General features: G+C 36.2%; 1 protein-coding gene and 1 long non-coding RNA gene across 4 annotated transcripts in view; one reads left to right on the top strand and one right to left on the bottom strand.

Moving 5' to 3' along the window:
• The window catches only part of MARCHF1 (membrane associated ring-CH-type finger 1), an 894,978-nt gene that overhangs the window by 795,313 nt on the left and 73,727 nt on the right, over positions 1-25,938 (bottom strand). The window lies entirely within an intron of this gene.
• On the top strand, positions 15,509-25,739 carry LOC143666179 (uncharacterized). Its single transcript, XR_013167446.1, has 3 exons — positions 15,509-15,614; positions 17,107-17,246; positions 25,548-25,739. It is a non-coding gene; the product is annotated as an uncharacterized LOC143666179 (long non-coding RNA).

Here is a 25,938-nt window from a genome sequence, read left to right as displayed (position 1 = left end):
TAAGTGCAACAAATAAGGTATCAGTGGTTGAAAGAGTTCAAATAGAGAGGCTACTCTGGAGGTCATTCTTATGCAAGCTTCAATTACACATGTTGCCTGTCTAGCTTGCCAAACCCCAACAAAAACCATCCCTGCCAATCCTAAAGAACACCTAGGGCATTATATAAGATTCTACAAAGATTCCATGCACTAGGGTAACTTTCCAGAAATTCACAACCTCCAGATTGGGTCCACGGCCAGATTAGTCCTGAAATGCAGAGGGGTCACAGCCACCCTCTCCAGAACATGAACTCATTCCATCCCCTATCCCATGTTATCAACAGCCCCTTTCAACATGAAAAAGCTAGAATGGGCATAGCCCAAATACCCCTAAAGAGTGGGGGAAAGATCAAAGGTGATGGGGGGATTATACAGAGAAGGTAGGATTTAACAAATGAGTGTGATTGCTGAATCTTTGCATTGACATTTCTCTTAGTCTCCTGTATCTTAGAGCAACTAGAAGTAAAAAACCTAATATTGTGGAATTGTAACCTATACCAAACTCTGAAATCTGTTCTACAACTAATGGTTGCAATGTGCTTTGAAATTTATTGCTGTTTTGTATTTATGTTATTTTTCACAAAAAAAGAAAAAAAATTCGATTATGATGATAAATGCACAGCTATATAATGATATTTTTAACCATTGATTGTACACTTTGGATGATTACATGGTACGTGAATACATAATATATAGCCATACAAAATTTTTAAAAATTTAAGATTAAATAGTTCTAAAATAAATATATAAATAAAGATTCTCGGGCTTCACTCTAACTAACTGAATCAAAATGTCTTTTTCCTGAGAATGGTCAAGTAGTAGTGGTCAAGAACAAGTGATATCTATGATAGATATAATTGGGAAACATAGCTCTCAAGGGGCAAGTAATTTTGTAGCAAAGGAATCAGAAAGTAATGCTTAACTGTTGAATAAATATGTACAGGGGTAAGATCGCTATATTTAACAAATAAAAACACAGGAGCCCTAGTTAAAACTTGAATTTCAGAAAAAGAAGGAACACCTTTTAGTATAATAAATTTCAAATGACTGTCTTACATTAAAACAGTACTTATTGCTTATCTGAAGTTGGTTGTTCTGCATTTTATCTGGCAACCCTACATAGGAGATTGGTATATACTACACTTTTTAAAAGGCAAAAGTTTCTCCCTCCAAAATAGCATTTCTGTATTTTAAAAGTGAATCCAATGATTAACGAAATGCGTGATTATTTTTCTTTTAACAATCTTTCAACATTATTGAAACTAGGTACTACCTAAAATCCACTCATGTATTTTCCATTGTTTTCTGCCAATTAATTTACAATTATTGGTTCATTTATTCCAACTATTTCCCCAAAATAATATATTTCCTTAGAAATATATAAAATTCTAAGGGCAAGGAAATTTGATGCAGTTTGTTTCCTTGGAATGATGAAAGCACACCCTTCCTTAAAGGAAATGAAAATAAACGCTAGATGATAAAATAAAGTAAAAATTTACAAAGTAAAATCTATGAACGCTACATTAAAAGTCATTTATTCCTCTGCTCAACAGTTCTGCAAAGTCCACTGTTATTAACAATTAAGTCTGTGGCAGGGATTTCACTGGAATGAAAGAAGGGGTGAACAATCCACCCTCCGAGAAAACAAACTCATTTTAAGGCAAGGAGGTCAAGGACTGCCTCTCATCATTTTTAGTCTTAGGCTCCTTGCCTGTCACTCTTAAGGACAGCCTCAAGATAAGCCAAATGACAATATGGTCTGAGTCAGAGTTGGCATGTATAACAGAGCTCTCAGACCCAAAGCAGTGAAGAGACACTGGGCGTACATAAGAATCAGTAAGCCTAATTTTAAAAATTCATTGAGACCTTATCACTCTTCCTGATCATTTTGTGCAGACATCTGAGTAGGATTTGAATGAGAAGTAGACTTTAATTCAAACTTTTGGAATCTTGACAATATCTCTTAATTCAGAATGTGAGGATGAAAACATCTTTTTCATCATTTTGGTGGAAGTGGTGCTGGCATACAAACTAAACTAACATTTTTGTGTCTTCATAAGAGATTTCAGATGGCCACTTGAGAAGAGTTCATTCCCAGCAGAATTACATAAGGTTTTGCATGTGGAAATAAGATCTCTTAGAAATGTGTTATCTAAATCATGAGATTAGAGTGAAATATTTCTCAGAGAAACTGAAAAGCAGGGCAAATTGACGTGAATTCTACAACCGCTGCTATACTGGGCCCAATACAATTTAAACTAAGGCTGGATGCGAAGTCTATGAATACCTAAAAAAGAAATGTTGCGTAGGTGTAGGAAGGAAACAGAAATGTCACGGGCAAAGCCTATTTCCACGCTGCACATGGCTGTAATGCTCACAGAAAGACTGGATGTTGTCACCGGAAGTATTCCTGGAATTCAGAAGCAGCCAGTGTTACTATGCAAAACGTGAAGAGAGAAGTGAAAAACTCGTACCACAAAAGACAGACTACTTAGATACACCATTAAAGTCCGGATGTTTTTACTTTGAAAATTAGTATGTTTAGGATGGATTGGAGAGGGAACTCCACTGAAATAACGGAAACGAAGGGAAAAAGGAAAACGAGTGGTGAATGGGGTTATTAATGACAGCCATGCGGATCACAAAGTTTTCTCCAAATGATGGCGATTAGACTGTTATTATATAGTATTAGGAAAGGAGGGGCCACATGAGCCTGAAATAAAAATAAATCAGCAGAACAAAAATCTCTAGATGTGAGAGCAGAATTAATGAGAACTAATTATAAGAGGAGATGGATAAAAAAGCTCAGGAGACTCATCAGGCCAGGGAGAATGTCACAGTAAAACATAAAAAGTACAGAGATTCTCCCCCATGCGACAACTGGAGTGATTCTCTTCCTGCGATTATATCATTAGGTAGTACCAGAGCCAATTCTTCATCATTTAGCACATCTCTAGAGATCTACTCTATTCACAAAATGCCCAATGTATCTCAGCTTCAGTTTGAGTAACTTTCAACATCCAGATATCAAAAATCTAAATCCATCTATAAAATCACAAGACAGTAAGTTGCACCAAAAGTCCCACCTTAGGGTTCGACAGAGACCAAGGTCACAATTGGATGTTCATGGACCTCCTTGCAGTGATGTTATCAGACTTTAATGCATAAGGTTGTACTTCACAGTTCGGGTTTACAATAAATAATGATATATGTTCAGCCCAAAAGTATCTATGGGAAACAACTGGGGACGTTAAACTCTTTGGGGTAAACTGAAATTTACTGAATTTGTTGAAAAATAGAGTAAAACAAATACTAAAAAATAGAAAACACTTTATATGGGATTTCCAAATCTCAATCATTCAAGATTTAAGTACTTTTGATCTACCAAATTCCAGCAATTGCAATGGAATAATTTGAGCAAAGAAGCTATGAAAGAAAAAGAATCTGTTTAGAAAAAGAATTTGTTTATAAGATTTCATTACTAATTGAGAACTAAACTGGCATGATATGATTTCTGAGAGTTTAAAGGTAGAAAATTTTCATCTTTATCCTGATTTTTCCCCAAGATTTTCAAAAGGATTTTTGCAAAGAATAAGTTATTAAACATAGGCAAACCTATTCAAAATGAACCTGAGGTACTTTGGGCATTTTGTAGGATATTTTTTAATCATTTTAAAACAGGTTTTTTAAAAGTAAGATTTAATTTGTAAATATATTTTTGTTTATAGGTCAACCACTTCTGTGTGAATGGAAGTAGGCATGCTGTTGCTGAAGGTAGGGGTTTAAGGAGCTGCTGGGAGCAGCTAGAGAAAAAAATCCTTGTTCGATCCATCATTCCTCAGGTTTAAGCAATAAGAGAGTCATCCTTGGTTAGTCATTCTTCCTTCCTCCCCATCTGATTGGACTCTCACAGGCTCTTCATCTTCTGTTAGTCTCTGAGATACCTTCTTCAATTTTGCCCTTAAAAGGATCTTTCAAAAATATGGTCATATCATGCCACAAATTACAGCTTTTGGTGGTTTGTCATCACTACAAATACAAAGATCAAAATGTTCAGTTCTTTATGATCTAATCTAAGCCTATATCTTTCTAGCCTCATCCTCTACCATTTCGGTCAATACTTCAACCACACTTCAGGTCCTGTTGTTTCTTAACAATTCTGTGCCTTCATGGAATGCCCTTATGTCTTTTTCTCTACTCACACTTTAAAACTTTAATCTCCTAGTTAACATCTCTCTCTCTAAAATTGCTCCCAAGTTCTCCACTGAAAAGAAGCACCTTCACTTCCCTATACCCCAAAACACTTCATATATGTCTCTATAATAGTATAACTGTAATGCATTAGAATTTTGCATTTGAATGACCTATTTTCCCACTAACAAGTATACTCTTTCAATTAAGAGACTGCATCTTATTCACCTTGTATCCTCAGCACTTTGACTAGTTCTACGGCTTGGTAGCCATTCTGTAGAAGTTTCCTGAATGAATTGGTAATAATGTGTCTATAATTATATTAAAAATCAGGGAGTCCTACCCATTACTTCTTTCATTATTTGAAGTTGTAGCAATTGAAAAAAAAAACATTGTATTTGAAGACTGTTATACAGATCATTGAAGTTTATTAACTTCTTGCCTTGCCAAAGGCAGGCACTTGGAGTCACAATAATTCCTAAACTTTTGAGCATTAGGAATCCCCTCCATTTGACAACTCTTATAATATCAGTAAAGTAGAACCTTGATTGTGCCAACAAAAAACGTTTCTTTCAAAGAAATAAAGAAAACCAGAACTCCCCACCCTAACTTAAATACATACATATACACAATATTCTTATTTACTTACCTAATTCATTTCTTACTAATAATATATTAAATACGAACTACAATTATGTTGTTTAAAGGTAAAATTACTAGACATATGAATATTCAATCTTTTATTCAACAAGAGCAGTGTTTTCATAACGAAAATAACTTGAAAAGTAGTCACGCTTCCATTTTATGAAACCTAAAAATTGATTTTATACTGAATGCTTCAAATGCTATAAAATAGTCCATGAAGGAAGAGTCATAATAAAATTATCTTCATAATCTATTTCCATTTTATATTCTAGGAATATACAAGGTTTTCAACCAAGGGTCCAAACAACTTTATTTACAAACATGCAACCATTATCTTTCTAAAAATCTTTCATCTATTAATCTTTCCTGATTCATGCATTTTAAAAAATTTTTATTAATAAAACCAATCACCATACAACACAAACATTCTTAATGTATGAACATTCCATACTTGGTGTGCATTCAATGGCTCACAATACCATCACACAGTTCATCACTATGGTAATTTCTCAGAACATTTACATCACTCCAGAAAAAGAAATAAAAAGAAAAAAGAAAAATCCCCGACATACCTTACCCTTTACCCCTCCCTCTCATTGACCACTAGTATTCCCTCTACCCAATTTATTTTAACATTTGTTCCCCCTATTATTTATTTATTTTTAGTGTATATCTTTTACTCATCTGTCCATACCGTAGATAAAAGGAGCATCAGAACAAGGTTTTCACAATCACACAGCCAACTTTGAGAAAGCTATATCATCATACAATCATCTTAAAGAAACATGGCTACTAGAAAACAGCTCTACAGTTTCAGGCAGTTCTCTCTAGCCTCTCTAATACACCTAAACTAAAAAGGGGATATCTATATAATGCATACGAATAACCTCCAGGATCACCTCTCAACTCAATTTGAAATCTCTCAGCCACTGGCACTTTATTTTGTCTCATTTCTCTCTTCCGGCTTTCAGCTGAGAAGGTTTTCTCAATCCCTTGATGCTGAGTCCCAGCTGATTCTAGGATTTCTGACCCACCTTGCCAGGGAAGTTTACCCCGGGGAGTCAAGTCCCATGTAGAGAAGGGGAGGGCGGTGAGTTTGCTTGTCGTGTTGGTTGAGAGATAAGTCACATCTGAGCAACAAAAGAGGTTCTCTGGGGGTGACTCTTAGGCTTAATTTAAGTAGACTTGGCCTATCTTTTGCGGGGATAATTTTCATATGAACAAACCCCAAGATTGAGGGTTCAGCCTATTAATTTTGTTGTCCTCGCTGCTTGTGAGAATATCAGGCCTTCTCCAAGTAGGGAACTTGAATTTTCTCTCTTTCTCACCATTGGCAAATACTTCTCTATTCACGTTCAAATCACTCTGGGATTTATCGGGGCATCACTCTGGACAAATCTACAAAATCTCATGCCCTACTCAAGGTTCCCTGTACTTATGGTGCTCAATTAAACTGTCCATTTAAGTTGTACTAGGAAACGCACTAGTCAAAATATAAATTTTGTACCAAATAAACATTTTTTGCTTTAGTCTCACACATAAGTTAAAGTTTTAAAATATGAATTACCATCTATTTTCAACACCCTGCAATACTGACACTTCTTTGGTTCTTCCTGACGCAAAAACATTCTTAATTTGTACATTTAATCACTATCATTGTACACTAGGCATTCCTAGATTATACCATCTCAGTCTTTATCGTCTATCTTTCCTTATGATTTCATTTGTGCCCCCAGGCCTCCTCCCTCTATCATTCTCATATTCATCTTCATTCAGTGTTCTAACATTACTGTATTACAGTTCGATAGTATTGTGCTATTCATTTCTGAATTTTTACATTCAATCCTGTTGCACAATCTATATCCCTTCAGTTCCAATTACCCAATATCTATCCTATTCTATCTCCTGTTGGTCTCTGTTCTTAACTGAAATTCTCCAAGTTCATTCCTAATGTTAGTTCACATCAGTGAGACCATACTGTATTTGTCCTTTCGTTTCTGGCTAATCTCACTTAGCATAATGTCTTCAAGGTCCATTCATGTTGTTGCATACTTCATAACTTTATTCTATCTTACAGCTGCATAATATTCCATCATATGTATACACTGCAGCTTGTTTAGCCACTCGTCTGTTGATGGACATTTGGGCTGTTTCCATCTCTTGGTGTATTAGTTAGGGTTCTCTAGAGAAACAATCAACAGGGAACACTCATAAATATAAAATTTATAAAAGTGTCTCACGTGATTGCAGGAATACAGAGTCCAAATCTGCAGGGCAAGCTGTGAAGCCAAAGATTCCGATGGAGGGTCTGGATGAACTCCACAGGAGAGGCTCACTGCCGAAACAGGAAGAGTCTGTCTCTTCTGAATCCTCCTTAAAAGCCTTCCAGTGGTCAGATTAAGCATCATTCATTGCAGAAGACACTCCCCTTTGGCTGATTACAAATGGAATCAGCTGTGGATGTAGCTGACGTGATCATGATTTAATTCTATGAAATGTCCTCATTGCAACAGACAGGCCAGCACTTGCCCAAGCAGACAAACAGGTACCACCACTTGGCCAAGTTGACACGTGAACCTAATCACGACACGTGGCAATTGTAAATAATGCTGCTATAAACATGGGTGTGCAAATGTCTGTGTCCTTGCCCTCATGTCCTCTGAGTAGATACCTGGCAATGGTATTGCTGGATCATATGGTAGTTCTATGATTAGCTTCCTGAGGAACTGCCACACTGCCTTCCATAGTGGTTGTAACATTTGACATTCATACCAACAGTGGATAAGTGTGCCTCTTTCTCCACATCCTCTCCAGCACTTGTCGTTTTCTGTTTTATTGATGATGGCTATTCTGGTGGATGTGAGATGGTATCTCATTGTAGTTTTGATTTTTATTTCCCTAATAGCCAAGGAAGTTGAGCATCTTTTCATGTGCCTTTTGGCCATTTGTATTTCCTCTTCTGAGAAGTGTCTGTTCATATCTTTTGCCCATTTTGTAATTGGGTTGTTTGTCTTTTTGTTGTTGAGTTGAACAATCTCTTTATATATTTTGGGTAGTAGACTCTTATCTGATAAATCATTCCAAATATTGAGTCCCATTGTGTAGGTTGTTTTTTATTTTTACTTTCTTGACAAAGTTCTTTGACACACAAAAGTGTTTCATTTTGAGGAGTTTCCATTTATCTATTTCTTTCTTCAATGCTCATGCTTTGGATGTAAGATCTAGGAAACTGCCCCCTATTATAAGATTTATAAGACATTTCCCTACATTTTCTTCCAAAATTTTTATGGTCTTAGAGCTACTGTTTAGGTCTTTGATCCATTTTGAGTTGATCTGTGTATAGGGTGTGAGAGATGGATCCTCTTTCATTCTTTTGCATGCGGATATCTGGCTCTCTAGGCACCATTTGTTAAAGAGACGTTTCTGTTCCAAGTGAGTTGGCTTGACTGCCTTATCAAAGATCAACTGTCCACAGATGAGAGGGTCTGAACACTCTATTCGATTCCATTGGTCAGTATATCTATCCTATGCCAGTACCATGCTGTTCTGAACACTGTAGCTTAGTAATACGCCGTAAAGTCAGGTAGTGTGAGACCTCTGACTTCATTTTTCTTTCTCGGGATATTTTCAGTTATTTGGGGCACCTGCCCTTCCAGATAAATTTGATTATTGGTTTTCCTATTTTTGAAAAGCAATTTTGGGGGATTTTAATTGGTATTGCATTGAACTTATAAATCAATTTAGGGAGAAGTCACATCTTAACTGTATTTAGTCTTCCAATCCATGAACATGGTAAGTCCTTCCATTTACTTAGGTCTTCTGTGATTTCTTTTAGCAATTTGATTCATGCGTTTTTTAGCAAAGATTTAAATTAAAATATAGGATGATTGTCCATAGTATTACAATTGTTAATTTATTTAATTTTCAAACTAAAATTTATAAAATAACTCAGTAGCTTAGAGAACATGATTAAAGACCAGAGAATTCAAAATTCGTTGGTGACAAGGCATGTCATTAGATTACAATTTTTATATGCTTAAAAATCTGTAAAAGATTGGTTATATTTTCCATTCTAATTTTATAATTCAACACCATAAAATGAAATTTTTGATTGCTTAAATAAATCTGAACTACAGCAATAGAAGAGGAAGTCCCTTTGGGAACAGATTAAATGGAATAGATTTTCACATTCATATAATTAAAATCATCTATTGCATGTCATTTCTGGTGCTATGAATTTAAATGAAATAAACTTTCCTTAAGTTACTGGCTTGCAGAGTGGCTGTTTTAGTAACAAAATTATCTGATTTGTAGAGTGATGCCTAGATTACCATTTTAAATGCAATAAAAACAATTAACATTTACTTAAACTTAATTCAATATTTCTTGATGATTCAGAAATGCCGTAGGTATATTTCTCTCTTGGGAATTTTAATGTTATTTACACTTAATATAATTTATTCATTCACTCATTCAACAAATATAATTGATGCTATCTCACAGATTTTGCTAAAGTGCCAATTAACAGTGAATTCTGACTTACATATTGCCAAAAGAGATTTTCCATATTTGATTGAATTTAAGATGCCATCAATTATAAGTTTCCATTATTTTACATGTCACCAAACATGAAAGAAAAATCTTCTACTTAACCTGATTTCTTATCACTTAGACTATTTATTTTGTACTTAGTGAAAGGGCTCTTTCAGACTTATTTATACATCCATTTTTATCAACTCTTATTAAAACATATGCAAAATAAGTTGCTTATGGGTATTCAAAAACTTTTTCATATTCAGACTTTAAATTCGCTGAAATATTTTTCAATACTAAGTGATCTATGCTTTTTGCTTTTTCCACACAGAATTCTCTTCTATGCTCCCAAGCAAACTGGTGACACTGCATTTCTTAAAAGAGATTGCCTCCAATCTTCTGACACCCAAACTGAAGGTTTTAACGCTGAGGCTTTTTCTCAATCTTACAGGATGTCAATGAAGAGTTCTTAGATAACAGGCAGGCATCATATTTTCCTCTTAAACTGTGATTAAAAATAAAATAGCTCATGATTCTTGATCACGGAAATTTATAGACTAAAAAGGAAGGCAGACATACTTACAAATAGTTACAATGCATCGAAAAGTTGCCACAATGTAAACACCTCCCATTCTGATTATATAGAGAACACTCAACATAAACTAGATTCAAAAAATGAATAATCGTTCTCTAAACCAACCACACATACACTCCAACACACACACATACACACATGCATAATTAGAAGACTACGCTATTTCCCAAAAGGGAATCATATATGAAATCATCACAGAACAATAAAACAATATGATCTTACTTGAACTACTGTAGGTTCAATGTTGTGGGAATATAACTTTTCAAGGGGGCAACTCGTGTGATTAAGGTATAACCACTGGATAGATTCTAAATTTTAAGCAGTTTGGGCACATATCTTTGGATATTAATTTTTCATATGAGAGGGAAGGACTGACATTTTTAAGCAGAAAAGTCACATGATCAAGATATTTCTCACAGGAGAAAAGAAAAGAAAAAGAGAGTTGAAGTAGAAATACCAGATGACTAGTTACTAAACCAATGCAAAATCAGTGGAGGAGAGAGGATATATTTGAGAGTTAATAATAATCATTAGAACTTCATAACTGATTAAACAGAGTACTATGAAATGAAGAAGAGTAAGGATGAATCTTGCCGCAAAACAACCACAAAACACATACACACACATACTCATAAACCATCAATTCAAGGAGAGAATTCTCGCATTTCTGTATATTTAGATTTACCTATAACCGCCTCAAGAAGAATTTTGAAATTCTCAAAACATAACTACACGTCAACTTAAAAATTAATTAGTAATAATGCTAATTTTTCTATCATTCAAGTGTCATATCTCATGATTCTTGGTCACGGAAATTTATAGACTAAAAGGGAAGGCAGACATACTTACAAATAGTTACAATGCACTGAAAAGGTGCCACAATGTAAACACATCCCATTGTGATCATATAGAGAACACTCAACATAAGCTAGATTCAAAAAATGAATAATCATTCTCTAAACCAACCTCACATAACACACCAACACACACACAGAAGCACATGCACAATTTTCACTAAATCATTCAAACAGGGATAGGTAAGTTTCCCCAATTGACCAAGGATAACTTGGCCAACTGGGGAACATAAGTCACATTTCTTTACTATCTGTTGATTTTTTTTTAACCCATAGCACAAATACTCCACTAATGATTTAAAAAGTTCTACCTGCTAAAAAAGCTTCAACATCATTAACGAACATCTACACACATGCATATAAATAGCGATGCTGTCATCCTAAGATTCCCCACTTATGCATGAATGCACAGCACTTGTCAGGAAATACAATATCTAGAAAAGGCAACTTTTCAAGATACATAATGAAGAGTCTGGTTCCAGGCCCAGGGCCTATGCGTGATTTTTCAGGCCCACCCACAGGCAATTACGAAGGCTTTACCAGGTGGGACTCGGGGGTGGGGGGGGTGGGGGGGAGCCACCCCCTAGCAGACTTGTGGCACAGCTGGTTTCAGCAGTCTGGGAAGCCGAAGTTAAAGATTTGGCCCCCCTGGCTGGACGTGCTCTTTGAAACACATGCATTTCCAGCCCAGGTTCCTTCCTCCAGAGACCACCCTACCGGCATCATAACAGAGGCCTTGCTCTGCGAAGGAGGGGGGGGGGCTTGAATGCACTTTTCTCCCCTCTGGCTCTGCACTTTTCCTCTCCTAGCACTGTCCCCTCCATGCTGGTTTGAAAGTGTTGTGGACCCCAGAAAAGCCATGTCCTTTAATCCTGATTCAGAATTGTAGGGTGGAAACCCTTGTGATTAGATGTAGCTCTCGGCTGTGGGCAGGAACTTTTAATGAGGTCATGGCCACACAGATGTGGCACACCCAGCACTGGGGATGGCCACCTGTTTAGAGGGAGACAGGACTCCGTCCATGCCAGGTGGGTCTCAGTTTACAGAGTCCTTTAAAAGAAGAAACATTTTGGAGAAAGGTCAGAATTCACACAGCCAGAGAGCTTTGGAGATGAAACAAGAAAACAACCTTGGGGAAGCTGTTTGAAACAAGACGCCAGTTTAGTGCCTTCCCAGCTGATCAGGTGTTAGGAACCCATGAGCCTTTCTTGAGTTAAAATATCTTTCCCTGAAGCCTTAGCTTGGACGTTTTTTATAGCTTCTTTATAGCCTCAGAACTGTGAACTTGTAACTTACTAAATTCCCTTTTTAAAAGCTGTTCTATTTCCGGTATATTGCTTTCCAGCCATTAGCAAACTAATATACCCTCCCACACTCCACCCCCATCCTGGAGTCCAGGAAACTCCAGGAGCCTTTTGTTCTGGGTTCCTTTGGCATTAACAGGACTTCCCGTTTGCAGTCATCCATTTGACCTTCACCCAGCATTTTTCCATGGGGAAAAAACCCAATGTAGAGGGACTCAATGTTTCTTCCGTGTTAGTCTCTTACTTATACCATTGTAGTAGGTGATTAAAGTCTTGACTGTTACCTCTGTTTTGGCTGTTCTCTTAACAGGTTACTTTTGACACCTGGCAGCTCAGCTCAGCATTCTCAGGTCAGCTCAGTTCAGCTCATCTCCTGACACGTAATACTTTAAAAAAAAAAAAATACTTGCCCTGGTTGTTTGCTGGAGCCTGCCCATGTTAAAAAAAAGAAAAAAAAAGAATACTTGCCCCAAACATGCATCTTTTAACTTAGGTGGAACTAAACAAAGCACAAAAAAGATCATTTAAAAATTGCCCTAATCTATCAAAGATATGATACAGCCCAATGATTTAAAAGCAAGTGCTCTAGGACCTACTGCTCTGTGCAATCTTAGTAAAGTTGCTCAAACTCTCTGAGCCTCAGTTCCCACATCCGTAAAATGAAAAAGCCCCCATCGCACTGTTCATGTTAAAAGAAATGATTGATAGTTCATGTTTAGCACAGTGGGATAAATCTAGACAACAAACAAGTAACAAGTGTTATTAAAAGTCTCTTCAAGGCAAACAAGAAAATGTCCTCCATATATTCACTGACTTATGCTTCCTTCTGACAGGCATTAACTATGGGAGGCGTCCTTGAGCTTGGACTGGACTCAGTGACTTCTTTCCCAAGAACAAGTGTGGGAAGTGCAGGGAAAGGCAATTTTACAGTGGAGAAACCTGGCAAACACCCTCTGTGAGGGTGATCAAAATTACCATCACCATAGTAAGTCAGGTGACAGCACGCGCCCCAATGTGATAAAAGAAAAGGCGCTTTGCCTCTGTAGTCTTCTTCCCAGTTAACCATGAGAAAAACATCAGATAAACCCAAACGAAGAGGTATTATATAAAATAATTTATCAGTTCTCCCCAAAACTCTTAAGGTTATTAAAAAAAAAAAAAAACTAGGAAAAATTCAGAAACGGTCACACGCCAGAGGAAACTAAGGAGACACACCTCAATGCAGTGTGGTATTCTCGATGGGATTATGGATGAGTAAAAGGACATTAGGGGAAAAGCTAGCGAAATCCAAGTAAAGTCTGGAGTTTAGTTAATACTAATGCACTAAAAGGTTGGCTTTTTAATTTTAACAAATATACCATGGTTATGTAAGATGTCAAAATTGGGGAAAATGGGTGTGAGGTATACAGTAACTCTCTTTACTATCTTTTCAACTTTTTTGTAAATCTTTAATTATTCCAAAATAAAAACTGTATTAAAAAGTGAGTTGAGGGGCTGCAAGGGTGTTTCAGTCTCCCTGCCTGCCGCGCAGAAAGACCCAGGTTCGATTCCAAGTCCATGCACTTCCCAAAAAACAAACTAGCAAAGCAAACAAACAAACAATTCAGCAAATAGTGCTGCAATAATGGGATACTCACATGGAAAAATAAGGAAACGTGACCCTGTCATACAGCATGCAAAAAAAAGGCAGGTCGAGAGAGGTCAAATGTAGAAGTCATAAAATTCAATTTACCTAAAAGCATGTTTACTTAAATCTAAAATAGATACCATGAATCTCAATTTGCGATTTTATGATTTTATATCCTAATATTAACTTCCCAAGACAAGTCAGGAATCCACACCTATCCAGGCTAGTAAAATATCTTAATGGAATACTCAGTGGTAGGGGTAAAACACACAAAGCCCAAACAGAGATTTAAAAGACCCAGAATATATTGAAAACGTTTACTCATATACGTGAAAGAACGTGGATGATTCAGCTGAAACATATTTTTTTCTTTGTTAACATCCCACTACAGAGTAGGATTTTTATAGCAAGCTTGAATGTGTAAGAAGAATATAAAAAGATCTAAAAATGCTACGTAAAACAAACTAAAATTAAAAGTTTGATTACTAAAGAGAGGATGAATAAAGGTGAACAAATTAATTAACCTGAAGGAGCACTTCTCTTCCTGAATGTGGGTTATAACAAGAACAAAAGCTCTGTGATCCTGAACTCTGTTTACAACAGATGCTTACTTCAGCAGCTGAGCTATGAATATTCATTAAAAGTAACCCATTATAACCAGAATATAGACAATTTCTTTTTGTATATCTTTAACAACTTTCCTAAATTACTTTATATGAGATGTGGTACTAGTCCTTTGCATTGCTTCGCAGTTCCCCCTCTCTAAAGGTCTTTCAGATTTTCTACAAAGTGAGACTCATCTCCCACCGAGGTTGGAGACAGGCTTTGCTCCCAGGATACTTAAAGAGGTATTAACTTTGTAAGGTTTGGAGCAATATATTATTGCTTCTGTGGACAAATCACACCTTGTTTACTGGAAAGAATTGCTGTTTTGAGACTATCTCTAGAAAGACGATTAGACTTGAGTATCATTCAAGTGAACCAATACAAAGATTGAAGCAAAGCAAAGAATTCTAGTTTGATTAGGGGAAATAATGATAGATGGAAGCTAATTCACTCTATTTTTAGGTATACTCTATTGAGTAAAGTGAGAGTTTATATTTTTCCACTTTAAAAAAAAGAGTTGAAGATCCTAGCTCATAGTTAAAATTCACATTCAAACCACATTTATTGATAGTCTATTTAAAATGGGAGACAAAAATATGGTGTAAGATCATACCAAATACAATAAACACAAAGTCCCCAAGATAAGAGGGAGCTTCAGCGTATTTAAGGAGCAGAAAGATCCAAGTAGCTTAAATGAAGTAAGCCAAGGTGATTTAGGCAAGGCTGGACTAGGTAAGGCAAAAAAGGCAATGGTACAAGTTTTGGATGTTATACTAACTGTAACAGGAAATCTTTTATTAATGATTTATGTTTTAAACAGAGGAGTGATAGGATCTGACTTATTTCTTTTTAATCAGTTTGCTGTGTGGAGGTGGGCTACAAAGAGTTAAGAGTGCAAGAGGGGTGCAACAACGTGGACGAACCCTCAAGACATCATGTTGAGTGAAATATGCCAGACATAAGAGGAGAGATATTGTATGATCTGATCTGAAACAATCAGAATAAGCAAACTCAGAGTCAGAATCTAGAACGCAGATAACCAGGAGATGGAGTGGGACAGGAAATGGAAGTTAAGGCTTAACATGTACAGGGTTCTTATTTAGAATGCCGGTGACGTTTTGGTAATGAATGGTGGTGATGATAGCACAACACTGCACAATTAACAGCACTGAAATATATCTGAATCTGGGTAAAAGGGGAACTATTAGGTTGCATATATGGTAAGAGAATAACTTTTTTTTTTTAATCATGAAACTACAATACACAAACAGTGAGCACTAAGTGAAACCATGGACTTTAATTAATATTATAATTTTAAGAATGTGCTATCTAGTATGATTGCTGAATCATTATACTGATATTTCTTTTAGTCTCAGGTCTTGGCAGCAGCTAGAAGGAAAAACCATTGCGGAACTGTAACCCATATCAAACTCTGAAATCTGTTCTATAACTACCTGTTACAACACACTTTGAAATTTACTGCTTTTCTGTTAACAAGTGATATTTCACAATGAAAAATGTAAAAAAAAGAGTTGAAGAAAAAAATGCAAGTCAGGTATATTTTCTCTAAAAACCTCAACATTTTAAACAAAGTATATCTTAATGTATATACTCATAGCCAGTCCCAACCTATTCTTCCTGACACACAGACACTAATCAAATACCTGCTCAAAATTATCTATAAAGCAATATTAATTAAGCACACATTAATCAAGGTGGACTGAGTGCCCACTTTGTGCCAAGCTTTCTGTAAAGAGATATCACTACATGCCTAATCCCTTAACTGCCCACAATAATGTATGGTTTTAAACTCTTTGTACTAATGACAGAAAAAAAATTATGATTAGATTTAAAGTCTTGACAACTTAACTTAATGGAAATCTTAGATATATTATAATAGACAGAAATCATAGCACCTGAAAACAGCAGGCCTTTAAATAATAACAGGGAAATTTAGAAATCACCTCTATTATTTAAATGGGGGATTAATTTAGGGAAAAAAATCAAGTAAACAAAAGTATATAGTGTACAATTTGCTGTAGGTTAAGGACATTGTACATCTGCTTACTAAATTAAATCTTAAAAACAGCTGAAACATTCTAACTGAGGTTGCACAGACTGCAGTGCTACGAAAGAGAAATGATTTCATGTTTGATGCAACTGAAAAAATTGATCTAAACCACAAATAGTGCTCCACCCTACTTTCCATGATGTTCTACAGTCAGACAGGAGTTGAGTTGTTTGGATACTGGGCTATGACTATGCAATGCCATGACCAACTCTTACAGAGAAAAAGGATGTAGAAAAAGGAGGTGGCACCAATATCCAGACAAATGATTTTGCCTTTTTAAACCTCTCAGTTTTCTGAAACTAAGAATTATGCGTTCTTTCCTACAAATTAAATTAAGTTTAAAAAAAGACAATACACACTTATTTAAATTAAATATTTCAGTGTTTCAACAGAATCCATTATTCATCTAATTACCAGGCATCTATTAGCAAATGCGTCTGGTAAATTAAAATTACATAAATTAAAAAGAATTAACTTCTACCTGTAATCTTGGATCCATAAATAACAGAAACTCAAGGCAAAACATAAGCCATCTAAACAGTACTGAAAGTACAGGCACTAATTGAGTCCTAACTGACTGTTTCTTTTCTTCCGCCTTCCCTTCTCCCTCTGTGGAATATCAAAATCATTATTATCCTTAGCATTATTGCTAAGAGCGTACTTTAAGGACAACTCTAAATTCTCAGGAGATGTCTCAGGTAATCGATTCCATATGAGGATGACAGGAGCCAACTGGTGTGTATCTATGGGAGTTGACTGCTGGTCATCATAAGCTGCCGCAGTAAGTGCAGATCCTAAACCCTACGCCTAGCCTTGTCATCTGTCCATGGCTGTCTCAGTGTAACCTAAAATTCCAAAAATTTTTTTAGTCCCATCTTAAGCCTCTCAAGCCTCCAACACTACATAATGTCCCCTCTAAGGATGTCCCAATGTCCTCAATAATTTCTGCTCCTTGACCCTAAGGATTTTGCAATCCATAGGTGGATAAAGATATGGATGAAATTAACTGTAATGCTAGTCTGAATGAAATGAGAGCACTAAGGCATCAGATATTTCCTTGTCAAGTGGTAAGGAGGGAGAATTCACTCATTTGTCTGGTCTCAGGGTAGCAACAAGACAGTGGTCAAGACACTGAGCCTTGAAGGTAGAGGAGAAAATTTAACGTAAAACCACAACCACATAAGCATGGAACACACAACACGTGCAGATTGACTAGTGCAGCATCTTTGGAGGGATGTTACGGAAAAAAGGCATTTTAAATTAAGATGGGACCAGATATTAAAATGCCATGACAAACAATTAAGCATTGACTCTGTCAGAAATGGAGGCATTTAAGTTTTACAAGGGACTAATAATGCCCATGACAATGTAAGAAAATGATAAAGGAAAAGAAGGCATTAGAGACCAGAGAACTAGATATGAAAAACTATGCCAATGGCAGTGAAATCTTAAAGATAAATATGAAAAAGAGAGATATGTAGACATAATTTCCAGAATTTAACAAGAAAAAGAATGTGGAATCCCACCTATTTGTCTTCTAGCTGGGCAAAAGGAAGGGCTCTATCTGCACGAGAAATGGAGTGATGAGAAGATTATCCTAAGAAGAAAGGTGTTTGGATCTACCAACACTGAGTTTAATAGAACAGGGAGGTGGCAATGCCCACCTACCGTTCAGAGAGTTGGCTCTGAGCTCAGGACAGTACCAAGGCTAAATTTAAATAACAGCGAGTCATGAGTACAAACAGGATAACTAAGTTTTTAGAATGAGTACCATTACCCAAGGAGAAAATGCTGAGCCAATAAAGGCCAAAGTCAGAGTCTGATGAACTCATGTATTTAACAAGTGAATAGTGAGAAAAGAAGCCCTAGGGGGAAGAAATCAGAGAGTAAAAGAAGAACATCAAAGGTTCAACTTCACAGAAGGCAAAAGGAATGAAAATGTCCCAAAGTGAATGGAAAAACATTTTTAAAGAATGAAGGAAAGCAGAAACCATGAATCTGGAAAAGAAAGCTTAATGGCAAGATAAATGGCATGAAGGAAAGGGAAAGACGGCAGATGCTTTAAGGGAGAAATAAGACAAGTGATGGGCTAAGATTATAGAAGAGGCAAGGGGGGCTGAGAACCGGTTAGCCTAGAGGAGGAGGAGAAATTCACTGTTTTTGAATTAAGAGGTGGGTCCTACTGATGTTCACAGTATCAAAACATGTTTCACTGATGGAGCATGGAGAATTCATAGGGCTCTTTTGGAAAGTGGTGATGGCAAATACAGCCTTTGGCCTCTTACATAAGCCATTAGTGATGATTTTCACACTGGACGCTTCGTAAAGAGCTTATAAAAAGCCCTCTGGGAAGCACAGTAAGTTGGGACATGCCTTTCATACCTCTTTCACTGAACACCTCCTGCAAAAGTGCATCGTTCCACAACCATGCAGTTAAAAATTACAATCTCCGTTCCATCGGGGCACAGTTACACTTTAATGCATCTTGAATTAAAATTACTTCATGATCTCAAAGTTAAAATTTTTCAACCCAATTTCAATTTTCCAAAGCTCTTTGAGGAAAGGCAAATCTTTATGACATTAGGTTTCACAAACTCCTAAAAGGTTGAGAATTTCAGTTCAGAAGATAAGTCTGGGATACAGAGCAATAACGGATTTCTGAGTTTTATTATAAGAATATTATCATCAGTACACTGTGAAAGCCTGGAGAAACAATGGACAATACCTTCAGTGCAAGGCAATTCAGACATAAGTACAAGCACATTTTCATGCTTACAAATATAAGTTTCTAAAAGAGAACTCAGAAACCACTAAAAGAAGTTTATCTTTCTGGAGTGGTTGGACAGCATTACTTCCACAGACCTTCAACAGAGTTCGTGACTTTAACACTTGTATTGAGTTTATGCCTCTAGTTTAGAGTAAATTATGCCAATGTTTGTACACACACACATTTCTGCTGCCCAAATCATTTTTTTCCTCTTCTTTCGACAAGGGGTCCTTAGAACTCAACAGGCTCCTCTCTGTTTTATGATTTGTGACCAAATTATGATCTGTTTCTGTACAATGGAATTAAGAAAACTGGTCTTTTATTTACTGCCTTAAATAAGAGTATACATTTCTCTTACAAGACATAAAGAAGGTATCCTTTGTTCTTACATGGAATGGCAGTCACGCCTTTCCATGCTTTTTCTACCTTGGGGGAAGTACTAGCAGCTAGCCATATGGCTCATGGGGTTTTCCTTCATTCCACTACGCCTTCATTCCACAGCCTCCCAACTGTACAAACATTCGTGCACACACAAACATGCACACACCTCTCAGATATGGGATCATAAATGAGAAGCAGGAGAGACCAGAAAAGGAGACATTTTAGATCCTATTACAGAAAAAAGAAAGCTGTGGCCCAATTGAGCATTATTGGGATAATTAGTACAATGAGTGACCAATGTTCTGAGTAAAAGCTCCCCTATCCCCATCCTGCTGGCCTTTAAGATATCAGGCTGACACACTCTCTATTCAATTCCATACAAATGGACTACTGCAAGCCATTTTATTCTAAAATACATTCTTGAAAACAATCAACTTACGAATTTTCCCCCAAAGACTGGAAGACTGCAAGGCATTAAATAGTGCAGAAGTTTGCAATTAGGATCATAATAGGAGCTTACGGAAGAGACAGCAAAAACTATCATATACGTGATTAGCTATAGCCAAAAGGAGAAAAACAAGTATTAGATGTCCCTGAAGATAATCCATGAACACAGAACAAATTACAAGAAAAAAAAATTGCAAACTGTGAGCCTCTAGCAACATTCTATTAAATTCCAAAGAAGCAAATCAAGGCAATGATGTAAAGTGAGTATTACTAACTAGTAAGCTAAGAGCTTTTATATTTACTGCGAGCCAAATTTGGGAATAAATAAGAAGTCATGTGAGGCCTCCGATGTAGCTCCCTCCCACTCCTTCTTCACATCTTTACTCACCTGGAACTATTTAGAGTCAGAATATAACATCATACCAGTGGTCAAACTGGGCTCAGAATTCTAGTGATAATTTCCAAGAATTCATAGAAATTAGCTACCTATACACTGATAGAAATGCATTGTATGGAAGTGGGTTGTAAAAGGACACAGCACAAGATAAATTACTTCCCAAAAATACACTGAAAACATCATGATCCTATAATTTATGATTGCTTCCTGATAACTTAAGTGGTTGCATTAAAATTTTGCCTTCTTGATATATCCTTTACGCTCACATGCTACATTTCTATAAATCCCCATAAATATCCAAGATGTGACTATGAATGACCACAGGCCCTATAGGTTTTGTTTTGCTTCTAAGAATGATGCTAAATTTAGTTAACAAATGATTTTTAACTTTGTTTTGTTAAACAGTTGGTTTTTAGATTTTTCAGATGTTTAGTAAATCTGTATGTTTTTTCATCAAATGGATTTAATGATATAGATAGTCTGAGCTTCCTACATCATTCGTAAAACACGAAGCACACTGCTTTGGTCATAGTGCACTCATTGCTTCATCCTTTTACAACTTAATTTACTCACTGTAAATTTATTGGGCAATGTGTGCCAGGTACTCTACTAAATACTGGGCAACAATGGAGGCCAAAAAAAGGCAAGATCCCTAGTCCTCAAAGAGGTTGTACACAAGTAGGGAAGACAGACATTTAGCAAGTAAATGCAACATAAAAATAGATATAAAGTCACAAATCATACTCATTCTTAAGAAGGAAAAGAATGGAATATTTTAAGAAAGACAAGCAATGGTGAGTATTGGGTTCAGAATAAAGGGCATTTATCTTAGCTTGCTAGGGCTATTGTAACAAAGCACCACAAATTGGATGGCTTAAAACAACAGAAATTATTTTCTCACAGCTCTGGAGGCTTGAAGTCTTAAATGAAGGTACTGGGAGGGACATGCTCTCTTTGAAGTTTGTAGCAAGACTCGGTTCCAAGTCTGTATTCCAGCTTCTGACTGATGCAATCCTCAGAATTCTTTGGTTTGTGGCTTAAACTCAGTCTCTGTCTCCAACATCACACAACCATCTTCTCTCTCTGTCTGTGTCTCCTCTCCTTTTCTTCTAAGGACACTAAACATATTGGATTAAGGGCTCACCCTTCTCTAGTATGACCTCATTTTAACTTGCCTAATACCATCGGTAACAACCCTATGCCCAATAAATTCATATTTGGAAGTGTTGGGGATTAGGGCTCCAATTTACCTTTTGGGGGATACAATTCCACCCGAAACAGCATTTAATCTGAGTGCAAGCAGCCAACACTGGGGGTGGAGGTGGGGAGAACATTTCATCCAGAAAAAGGATCAGAGGCAGGAAAGACAGAAGGAAGACAAGAGAGTGAACTTTTTTATTGGAAGAAGACTGGATCTGAAATCAGAACATCTGGGTCCTATTCTAGTGTTATCACTAACTACCATTGTGACCAAATGAGGCGGCTGTAAACAGCATGTTTTCCAACTCTAAAACCCCATGCTTTCATGAGTAAATTTCACCACAGATTGGTAAAATGGTTATTTTATTCTTTAATTTTATGCGTGTATTTATATTGTGAAAACTACATTTAGTGTTTTATACAGGAGGAATTAGTAATGAAAACCTAAGCATATTTTCCACATGTAACTATAATACTAAAATAACACAAAATATTACCTCAGCATATTAAATACTAAACTCATGTCAAATATTCAATAATACAATGAACCTTGAAGACATTCCTAGTAGCATAACTGCTACTAAGGTGCAATATCTCTTCACAATTATATTGAAATGAAAGCATGTTTGGTTTTGTAAATGAAATAACAAATGGATTAAAAATGGGAAAATAAGCAGAGCTAAGGGCTTTAATTCCCTTGAATTTCTCACTGTCAAAAAATTCATTAAAAAGTCATTGTCAAGTGTATAGTCTCCAAATTTGTTCACCTTTCCTTACCATATGAGGGAAATTATACTCACTAAAGAAAAAAATTTCAATTAACTCATCAATATCCTTAGCACTTTTTACTCAGCTGAAACTCTACCTTTTATCTGGATTACAGAACTCCATGCGATATTGAGAAACCACTGACTAAAACCCACTAAACTAATTTTTTAAGGAGGAAACTAGTCTTAGACTAGATGACTAGTCCCCGGCCACAATCCCAAATTAGAAAGAAGTCAGGATTTGTGATTATTGTTTAAATTATTTCCCCAGGGTGGGCAAAGGTGGCTCAGTGTCAGAGTTCTCACCTGCCATGCTGGAGACCCAGGGTCCCTTCCTGGTGCCTGCTCATGGGGAAAAAATAAAAGAATTATTGCCCCATTATTTTGTCATCTTATACTCATCTTCCTCTTGCACATAATTCAGCTTCAAATAGTACACTTCCTAACTGCATTAAAGTTTCTTGTTTCAGGAAATCATCAGCTGTCACCTAAGTTCAGACTAACTCCTAGGCCTTTCTCTGATTTTTTTTAACCTCAGATCATAGCCAATACCTACTGTAACAAAGGGTAAAAAGTATTCCACCCCAAACTCGGATGAACAACCATGACAGTTACAAGATAAAAGAACGTCCTCGGTAACTCAGTGCACATCTACAAAGTTTCATAAATTAAAACAACTAATCCATTTGGTCCATTTGTTGCCCAGTTAGAAAAAGGAACCATATTTAATAAGAGATAATATTAATTTATCCTCTTAATACAAAAAGTACTTTGGTACTCAATGTGGTATGAATTAACCATAATCAATGATAACATCTACTCATTAAGTGTTTAATTTTTTATGTTTTTTTTAAGTATTTAATGTTAAATGTTGGGGAGGGTAATACTTGGTGATGTTCCTCAAAGTCCCCTCACATACATATTTTCTATAGTTCCATATATTATGGTTCTTTAATGTTTCATGATTTCCTTCCAACCTTCTAATTTAGGCTCAGAGGAATACGGAGAATTTATGCTTGAACAAAAAATCTGAAAGATTTAGTTGAACACAGAAAAAGTAGAAACTAAACTTATTTCTTATTCAACTAGATACAGTCTTTCTACACTGGGGAAAGAACCCCCAGATGAGTTTCTAAATCTAGATAAAAGGGAAGAACCGAGCTTTGCTTCACAGAGATTTGGAAAAACCTAGTTCCAACACAGTAAGGGAATAGCCATATTACTCCGAGGCAACAAAGAGGACATACCTGAAGGAAATTTGAGCACAAGAATGAAGGACAAAACATCAGCAACCTGTTCACTACTCTAAAACTGAGATGAAACGATAGATGTGTTGATAGATGGATATTTGGCCAGTGAAGCCCAGAGCCAGCTCACTTCCCAACTCTACATAAACCTCTGCCCTACCTCACTGTCTCTTATTTCCCATCCTACTAGACACTGAACTAAGAGTAGATTTTCAATGTCATTTCACTTTTGCCACTCAAAAACGGAAACCCTAATTAGAATATGAACAAAAACATCAAAATTTTTCTGTGCATGGATTAAGATTGCCACCCTTCACAAAAAGGACTGTGCTAAATGCCAAAGGCACAGATCAATTTAAGAAATAGTTTCTGCTCTTACATTTGTGTTACAATGAGGTACAACATAAGTACAAACCAAAATATAAGGTAATTTGAACACTGTAACAAAGCGAAGTAACTGTAAGATGGTTGTAACCCCTTAATGTGCCTCTTTTCAGAAAGAACTTATGAGCTTAATGTTCAAGTCTTCAAAACTATTGTGCAGTAAATGCTTTCAGATCATGTGTCCTCATTCACATTATTGGCCCCTTGAGCCTACTAACATTTCAAATCTTAAAGTTGTTTTATAGCTACACTGACTCTTTATATCTGCCAGATGGGGTAACCAGGCTTTAAAGAATATAGAGCAAGTGAGCGAAAAGCTGCAGTGACAGGAGTAGAGAATCTGCCTTTCTACCTAGAGTAGTTACATCATGCAGCCTTTCAAAAACACTAACCTTAATCTGACATCTTTAATCCTCAGTAGAAATAAAATTGTTGAAATGATGTTTATAATTGGCACATAATTCATGAACATCCCATTGAAACCTAGCCTTGAACACGAAAGATATTAATGAACATTAACTCAGAAATCAGACTTATATTAAACTAAACAAAGCAATGTCGGGAATAACCTATCAGGTATTTTCTTTTCTGGATTCCAAAACAAAGAAATCAGTAAATGAATTAAAACAATTTCATTGGCACAATCTACTGATTCACTAGAAACACTGAGCTATGAGCATGGTCATTTTCCTAGAAAAATCAGCTCACTCTGCGCTTCTGCATTTTCTACTTACACAGGTCCCTCCAGAAGAACTCAACTAATTATGTAAGATCATTCCAAATCCTTCTGTTTCAAAAAAATGTATTAAATAAGAAAACTTATGACCTCATAAAATGATCCTGAGGGATAATAAATACTGGAAATACTGGTAGAAAAAAAGTGTGTAGCTCTGGGTTACATTTAAACTTGGTATCAGTAAAAATAAATATACAAAGGATTAGACAGATGACAGATAAATCAGTGATGATGGTAGATTATATAGATATAGATAGATTATAGATAGATGCAGATAAACAAAAAATTTATATTGTGAAAACAGAGGGTCATTTAGACATGAAGACAAATAGAAACATGAAAACAGAACAGAAAAATAATTACAGAATCACTTGGCCTGGAATTTTAAAGGAAGAGCCACTTTAATTCGTGTAGGTGGTCAAAATTTCTAATTTGTAAAATCCTTTTCAGCTCTGTAATTCTGGGGAACTCCAGTTAATTCATAACCAATGATTAGCATGTGTGTGTACAAACATGCACACTCAAATATATTATATAGATACAGGGCACATATATATATGTCTCTTGAACATATACACATAGACAAAAATAGATACCTATATATTCTATGTATGTGTGCTCTAGATACATTTATATATACTCTACAGAGATAGATCTATGTATGTACATATATGCATGTATAGAACTTTGTGTGTGTGTGTGTGCGCGCGCGCTAGCTTCCCTGCTTATCACCTCTACTCTGCTCCCATATTTCAGAAAGAGGCAATGTGGATGACACCCTATTGTGAGAACCTTCCTGCTTTCCAATGGAACCCTTAAGAGTGACTGGCAAGAATACAAATGGAACACTGTTTTGTCAAATGTTCACCTTTGGAGCAAGAAGACCACATAATTTAGAAGTGTCTGTGGTGGCATTATGACTACTACAATAAAATGTGACTTGTGCTCTTAACACAATTAGAAATTCCTTAAAGAGAGGGGCAATTTTTGTCTTTCTGTTCTCTTCTATTTCTGTATTCTACTCTATTGCTTACCACAGTTCAAGGACTTAATAGCTAATCAATAACTACTTGTGGGATTTAATCAATGTCAACAGTAAGATATCTTCTATGGTATTCCCAAAGACATTAACTGGGGGAAAAAAAGA

Source organism: Tamandua tetradactyla, chromosome 22 (genome assembly GCF_023851605.1).
Source record: "Tamandua tetradactyla isolate mTamTet1 chromosome 22, mTamTet1.pri, whole genome shotgun sequence".
Taxonomy (NCBI): domain Eukaryota; kingdom Metazoa; phylum Chordata; class Mammalia; order Pilosa; family Myrmecophagidae; genus Tamandua; species Tamandua tetradactyla.
The sequence above is the reverse complement of the archived record's forward strand: the minus strand, read 5'-3'. Positions and strand labels throughout refer to the sequence as shown.